Raw genomic sequence first — 8177 nt, 5'->3', positions numbered from 1 at the left:
TTAGAATGTGGGGGCTCTGGACCAGGTCAACATTTGGCTGGATCCTGATGCTGAATCAAGGATTTGGCAGAATCATGCTCTGGGATGCATTGCAGGTGTGGGGCGAGGAATGGCATTTGGTGCTGTAGGAGCAGCTACAGTTGCTTTCTCTAGGTTGATGATACAATTCCGGGGCATGGGAATAGAAATTGGCAGGGATGCAGATAGAGGCTGTTTTTATCTTTTTTCAATACTCACAACCACCTAATAGCACACAAGCCACAAAGCAAATAGTCACAGAAACTCAGCAGATAATTTAAAATAAAGCCCTGGTCTGTCCCCACACAATCCCCCAACAGGATAGAGGAGCACTGAAGGCTCAGAACTCTCACTCATGCTCAGCGACATTTGTTATTCTCGGTGAGTCTCCATCTCCAAGGAAGACACAAGGACAGCTGCTAAAAGGCAGCCAGCTCCCCAGAGCTACAAGCAGCAGCATGAGCCGAGTGTGATGCACAGCATTGCTGAGCCTTTCCAGGTATGGGGATGTCTTTCAAGGACAGATCTCAGCGGATTGGCTCAGAGCATCCTTCTCTCCCCCTCCCCCATTATACTCCAAACTGCAGAGATTGGACAAAGCCTATGACACATGGTGAAGGGGAGTGTGAATAAATGGTGAGCTGAGCTGAGGGAGTGTGGAGACAGCAGTGATCCAGATCCAGCCGGGAGAAGTTTCCAGGTGACTTGAGAGCAGCAGCAAACTTGGAGAGGGGTGTGCAGAGCTCATCAACGCAAAGCGAGGGAGACACCAGGCTCTGAGCTGCAGAGGAAGAAGCCCTGCAGCCCTGGGTTGCAGACAGACCAGAAGCACCCAAAGCTTCAGCAAAAGTTGGGATTTGTAACTTTCCTCCCACAAAGCCCCTGGAGCTCCAGCGTGCAGCCATGTCCCTGGCAGTGAAGGAGAAGAACCACGTGCGTCTGGTCTTCCTGGGTGCGGCAGGCGTAGGTAAGACAGCTCTGATCCGCCGCTTCCTGCTGGACACTTTTGAGCCCAAGCACCGGCGGACAGTGGAAGAGCTGCACAGCAAGGAATACGAGGTGAGTGGGGCCACCATCAAGGTAGAGATCCTGGACACCAGTGGCAGTTACTCCTTCCCGGCCATGCGCAAGCTGTCCATCCAGAACAGTGATGCCTTCGCCCTGGTCTATGCAGTGGATGACACAGAGTCCTTTGAGAGCATCAAGAGCCTACGGGAGGAGATCCTGGAGGTGAAGGAAGACAAATTCCCCCCCATCGTGGTAGTGGGCAACAAGGCGGAGGCCAACAGAGAGAGGCAGGTGCTGACTGAGGATGCCCTGTCCCTGGTGGAGCTGGACTGGAACAACCGCTTCCTGGAAGCATCGGCCAAGGAAAACGAGAATGTGGTGGAAGTCTTCAGGGAGCTGTTGCAGCAAGTCAACTTGCCCAGCCGGCTCAGCCCGGCACTGCGCAGGAGGAGGGAGACCTTCCCAAAGGAGAACGGACTCAGACCACCCATGAACAAGACCAACAGCTGCACTGTCTGCTGAGTTGGGGCAGGCCGGGAGGAGGAGGAGGAGCAGCAGCAGGATGGACTTGAAACTCAGGTGGGCTGGGTACAGAGATGAGGCTGCATCCACTAAAGTGGCACCCTTCCCCCTCCTGTTCCTTACCCAGCCTGCTAAGGCTGTTAAACTTGTAGATCAAATGAGGCAGGGGCCCTAGTCACTTTGACTCAGCTGGCCAGGGGCTGGGGAGGGGGAAGTGACTGACCCACAGGGAGTGTTCAGCAGCAGTCTCCTAAAGGCAAGAACTGGGCATGCCTGAGACACTGCAGTCTGTCTCCACGGTGCTTCATGGGGGAGGGTGGAGAGGGGGCAGCAAGTGACTGAGGCAGAGAGTAGAGAGTATATATTTAGAGAGAGGGCTGTTAGAAAGCATGTTGCATTTGTGAAGCCTTTTAGCGTCCACCATTAGAGTTAGTAAATACCTTATGTCCCTGAAACAAACGTGGGAGGCTCTTCTGTCACACGGAGTGGAAAGCGCACACATGCATCTTTGTATCTGTATTGCTTCTCACTGGTCCCAGTCCCCTGTGTTGGGTTCTGTGCTCACCAGCCCCTAATCCTGTGCATTTGCACACACGTTTTTGTACAAGCTTCGTTTACAATGAAATAACCAGTGTCCAAGGTAGTTTGATTTTGCACTTTGGGTAGGATCATAGAGCACATGGCAAGGCAGTCTGTGAACTGTCTGGTTTTTATTTTGTTCTTTTGTTTTTTAAGGTTGTAGCCAATAAAAAAAATGTACACTGCAAACTCAAGGTGTGTTTTTCTTCTGCTCTCTGAAAAGTAGTACCAGGTGTGATCCTTACCCAGCTGGACCTCTTATCACTGTGTTTGCATTTTCTCTTCCACACACTGTCCTTATCTGGTGGCTTCCCAGTACTTTATGACACTCACCCTCCCCTCCCCTCCTTTTTTATGGCTTTTCCTGGTAATTTAGCCACTAACGTTTTACCAGGCAGTGAGCAGCTACAAACAAAACAGCACTCCTCATATCAAAGTATAACAAGAATGAAGCCATTAAAAAGCATTTGATCTGCTGAAATAAAACCATAAACACATTAAAATGAAGGCAATAAATGGAGTGGGAGAGGAGAGGCAAGTGGCAGACTTTGCTGTGATTTACTGTATGCTCCATTGATTCATCGTCCCTCTTACACACGCTATTGCCAGAATTTTCAAGAGTGCTTAATGTCTGTAAGTGGGGATAGATTTTTTCCAAAAGATTTCAGCTCCTCTATAGGCACCTAGATAAGTGGCCACAATTTTTAGAGGGGCTCAGCATGATGGGAGCTGAGCTCTTGGGAAAAATCTGGTGTCACAATAGGAGTTGCTGGGTGCTGAGCTCTATGGCTGTATATATATATTGCTTTCACTTGACAACTGTGTAAAGACTCCCCCCGCCCCCCCCGTCACAATACACTGATTCACAGATGGCCAGGTGACTCATGAGTCTAGGCACAACACACCCATCACTGTTGTACCCAGATAGGCTCTGGTGTATCATATAGTCCTCCCAAAATGAATACCTCTATTTGTGAATAGACTAAAGGACCACATACTCAGGGCCAGATTTACGCCTTGTGTACCGCTTGGCACAGCATTTTCAGCATCCCCCTGCCTACAGCTGACCTTCATGCTTTCTGTAAAAAATGAAATGAAAAGAAATATAAAAGGTAATTTAAATACAGTAGAACCTCAAAGATACAAACACCAGAGTTATGGACTTACCGGGCAACTGGACAACCTGTGGAGACAGAAATAACCAATCAGGCAGCAGCGCAGACCAATCAATCAATCCTGTATTGTCTCTGGCCTTTAGCCCCGAGGCTCACGGCTTCAGCCACTGGGGAGAGGTGGGAGGTCAGGGCACCGGGCTTCTGACCCATGGGAACACTGGGGCTCAGTGTTTTAGACTTGGGGGAGCACTGGAGCTCACGGCTTCAGCCCCACAGCTCTGTTCCTGCCTTCAGTCCTGCGGTGGGTGCTGGGGCCCAGGGCTTTAGCTATGAGGGAAGTACCAGTTTCAGCTCCAGCGCTCCCCACATAGCTAAACCTTGAGCCCTGGTGTTTCTCTCCCCGCTCCCGCCGCTGAAGCAGGGAGCAGATCCATGGGGAGCCCCGAGCCCCAGCATGAAGCTAAAACTGGGAGCAGAGCTTAAGTTGCTTCCCCCAGGTCTAAAGTGCTGAGCTCCAGTGCTCTCATGGGACAGGAGCCCTGAGTCCTCCCCGCCTGGAGCCCTGACAGTCAGAATCCCTGACTCTTCTCCCCTCTGCCTGGAGCCCTGACCCACCCCTCCCACCCCCAGCCTGCGGCTGCAGCCCCAGCCCCCCTTGTGGCTGAAATCTGTAACCTCTTCTTCAGAGATAGGGAACATTTCAGAGTTACGGACAATCTCCATTCTTGAGGTGTGTGTAATTCTGAGGTTCTACTGTATTAACATTTAACCCACTTTTAGGGGCCCCTAGAACGCCAGCACCCCTAGGCACATGCCTACGGTGCCTAACTGGAAATCTGGCCATCCACACACTGCAACAGGAAGGTGACAAACTGCTACACGCTCCAGGTTCGCTGTACCCAATGCAGTCAAGCTGGGAGACACAGGTCACACCTCTCTGAGACTGATGGGATCACCTGGCATCATCTTCCAAAGTGTGGCTGAATGTAAAACTTCCTGAAGCCAAAGCAAATCAGAACACAGAGGCTGGTACAAGAGAGAGAGAGCAATGGCCCTCAGCTCTGAGCTGGGTGGGCCAGACATTAACATGTCCAAGGGTTAGGAAGGGGAGTGCATTGACTAGACAGCTAGATGGAGGGCAGGAAGAGCTTCATATAATGCTGACCCTTAGTCTAGCAGGGCCAAGGGGCTCACAGGCACTCAATGGGCTAAAACACTCTGATCTCCTGTCAAGGTTTTCCCTTTTGTTTCCCTTGCTGCTGAGTTGAAGTCATTGTCAGAATCTCTCTTGAACTTTGGCTGTTAGGGAGGCTTTTGGTTTTGTTTTTAAATTGTCTTTGTATGATAAGATTTCTGCTCAGGGGCAGGCTTGAAAGATAAATGCTAGCTTAAGCGTTGAACGTGAAGAGTGGGTGGTCTCCAGAGAGATCCAAATGTGGGAAGGGGGCTACCAGTAATGTACACTAGCTTTGCCTTCAGAGGGTTTTGGATCAGCTCCTAGGATGCTGATTTCCCCAGCAGAGAGTGGCTGAATGTCAGCAGCATTTTACACAGCCAGGTGAGAATCTGAGCTTAGATTTGGTCTCTTCTCCTCATCTCCCTCCCAGGCTAGCAGGGATTGGAGGATGTGAGTGTAACCCTTCTGCCAGGTAGAGTGGTCAGCAACCAGGGTCAGGTTCAGTATCTAGGGGTTCCTTTTCAACAATACAACACAGAACTGGCTTGCGCCCCAACCCAGTAACCTGGGAAAATGATACACCATCCCTGGGCGCCTCTGAGGCAATATTTCCTCACTCACAAGCAGAGTCTGAGTGCGGACAAGAAACTTAATGAAAGGAGACAAGTCACCCAACACTAATTAGGGAAAATGCCTCAAGCAGGATTCATAAACATAAAACTGTGAGCAGGACACCTACCCCTGAGTGCATGGGGCAGAGTCTTCTGCTTCATGTTCTTGAGTTCTAACCCCAAAAATTCCTTTACCATACCCCCTTCTGCTCCCTTACCGTACCCCACACATAGTGAGGACCCAGGTTCAGAGGTGCAGCTGTGTGAGTTCACCTCCCACCCAGGGAAGAAGGCTCCTGGCTGATCCGCCATCTGAGCACTTGCTCTGTCTGGCTGCTCTGTCAGCTGCTGTTCCTCGCAGCCTCCTGCCAGCTGCTCCCGCCGGCCAACTGCTCACCACTTTCACCAGCAGCTCCCACCAGTCACCTTCTGCTGACACCTGCCTCTCTGCTGTGACCTCTGTAGGTCAGTCCCTTAGTGACTGTCAGCTCTTCGGGATTTTTAGCTCTCAGCAGGCTGGGCAGAAATGCTGTCCCACCACAGGTGATTTCAGCACTTAAAATAAAGACAACAACATTGATGACAACATTTCACTACCCCGGCATTCAGTACTAAAGTGATCTGTAACCTGACACCAGCCAAAGTTGATCACTTCGAGCTACACAGATACTGTCTTCTAGATACCCAAGCAGAGTAAGTGTGTTCATGTAAATACAGTTTGCTCCTGAAGTCTCTCCCCTCCCCAACTAGCTGTCAGGGGACAGTTCATTCAGACCCTGCTTACATGAGCAAATGCTGGGCATAGAGAGTAGAACTCTGGAGACAGTTTTGCTCTTGTTCCCCTCTCTCCACACGCAACTTGATGTAGCACCATGACCCTGCTGGCCTGAGTCTTTGTATATTCAGTTGTCACCACCACTCCGCTGCTCTCTAAGAGCCTCCTGTGCAGCCCGGTGCACTGCCTGTGTAACTGTTTGGGTGTTCAGTCATCCATCCACTCTCTCGCCTGACACAACTGGGGACATGTGAATGAGTTCGGCAGAGATCAGAACTCTCTGAACCATCACCCATTTCATATGCGAATGCCAAATGGAAACTTTTTGTTCAAAAGCATTTGGTTAAGGGCCTTAGCCCTGCCCCACAACTGTGGGCAAAGGAGGGAGGTATCTGGTCTATGTGCAGAGAGAATCAAGGCTTAGATCTGAGCTTCCCTCTGACGCAGCATTGCCCAGAACTGACAAATGGGAAACACTGCATTGTTCATCCACACCCCCAAAGTTACTGGCAGACAGGGATAGCCTGACACAGCACGACAAAATATGATAAAAACCTATACAAAATAAAGCTGCATTGCATAGCAAAACAAGGGAGCAAGGAGAGAATGGACATATGCTACAATCCTCTCCTCTACAGGACTAGGTGTTCCCTTAATGATAAATATCAGCTCCAAATTGTGTCTAAAATCTACGTATGCTCAAAAAGCCCTTACCACCAACCCAGACTGTATCCAACTTTCAGGGGTTCAATCAATATTCTGGATTAAGCCTAGAAATGAGGGGTTCCCTATCTTCAAACATTGCTGATCTCCTCAGACTTCCAGTACTTGATGTTAAATAAAATCCCAGTATGCTTTAAAACAAAACCAAAAAAGGTTCCCCCTGTGACTCTTCAACCCTTTGTTTAGAGAAACCTGCTCAAGCCAAAACCTGCTCCTACACTGTCCCTCTTATACTGATGTTCAGGTCGTATGAGAGAAATTTGGGGCTAATTATATCAAGTTCGCTGGGGTACCACCCCATCTCATTTCATTTACACAGATGTTAGATGTTTTTCACCCCCTCACCCAAGCTCAGGGGCTTGGTAACACAGTCCCCCCTTTTCCCTTCTCTCATCAGCCCTGCTGTCTCTAGATACCAAAGAAGGTACCAGTAAAGTATATATCCACCTCACTTACATATGGAAAATATTCTATTATTTTTTCCCAATGGCACAGTAAATACAGTAATAAAGCAAGTGACTGAAGGATTTAAAAAGCAAAAACAAAAAAACAAAACTTCAACCTTTGACATTCTGGCATTGGATACCTGTCTGCATTATACTAACTCTTGCCTTTTGCACAGTGATGCTGCTGCTTGCTTAAAACAAAGCAACAGTACCCTCTGCTGGGCATGCATGATGATGTCAGAATATACAATTTCTGTTCATCCCAGGACAGTTTGGGGCCAGAGCAGGAGGCTGCTGGGAGGGCAAGAAGTCGCTGGGAGGTGGATGGGATGGTTATTGAATCAGATTTATTTGCAGCATCAGATGAGAGGACAGCCTGGAAAAGGCTGGATCAGAATTCCAATTGAATTCTACGCCCGTCAGCACCTGGCTCCATTCCATTTGGCATAAGTACCACACCCCTTCACTCTCCCCATCAGACCCACAGGAGCAGAGACAGGTTTCCCCGAGAGGCTTCCCATACAAAGGCACTTTCAGTCTAGGGGATTTCTTTGGGAGTGGTGGAAACAAAAGACAAAGGAGAGGAGTGAGCCCTCCATGGGAGAGAATGAGAGAAGGCAACTTCCCATCTGGAACCTGCTCATAGCAGACTCAAATCTCTAGTCTCAGACTCCTTGCATTTAATGGTAGAGCACACACACAAGAACACCATAACTCCATGCTGAACACACTCCGTGAAAGGGCCCTGCAGGCTGACGAGGCCTGTGTGTTGTATTCAGGCTAGAGTGGGGCGATAAGGCGCAGAGGAAGCCAGGCTGGAAAAGGACTGCCTTCGCTGCAGGTTGAACTGGCACATTCAGTGTATCACTCTGGTACCCCTTCTAGCTCACCTGCTGCTTTAAAACAACTTGTTCTTCAAATTCTTGTCTCTTACACCAGCGCTATTCTCAGCGCAAAAGAGACTTCTTAGCTTTAATCCACTTGAAATAATTAACTATGTTTTGATTTAGTGATCAGGCTGTGGGCGTTTGCTATTTTCATGTGTGGAGTTCAGGGTTTGACTAAGAATTCGACCTGTTTGTTGTATTTCAGGAAGCAATGCAGTCCAGTGAGTAGAGCACTAGGCTGGGAACTCCAGGTTCAATTTCTGGCTCTGAAACTGACCTGTGACACCTCGGGCAAGCCACTCCCCTTCTCTGTGCC

General features: G+C 49.4%; 1 pseudogene; it reads left to right on the top strand.

Moving 5' to 3' along the window:
• The first annotated feature begins 684 nt into the window (after positions 1 to 684).
• LOC116832289 (GTP-binding protein Rhes pseudogene) lies at positions 685 to 1996 on the top strand (annotated as a pseudogene).
• The last annotated feature ends 6181 nt before the right edge of the window (positions 1997 to 8177 follow it).

Source organism: Chelonoidis abingdonii, chromosome 13 (genome assembly GCF_003597395.2).
Source record: "Chelonoidis abingdonii isolate Lonesome George chromosome 13, CheloAbing_2.0, whole genome shotgun sequence".
Taxonomy (NCBI): Eukaryota; Metazoa; Chordata; order Testudines; family Testudinidae; genus Chelonoidis; species Chelonoidis abingdonii.
The sequence above is the reverse complement of the archived record's forward strand: the minus strand, read 5'-3'. Positions and strand labels throughout refer to the sequence as shown.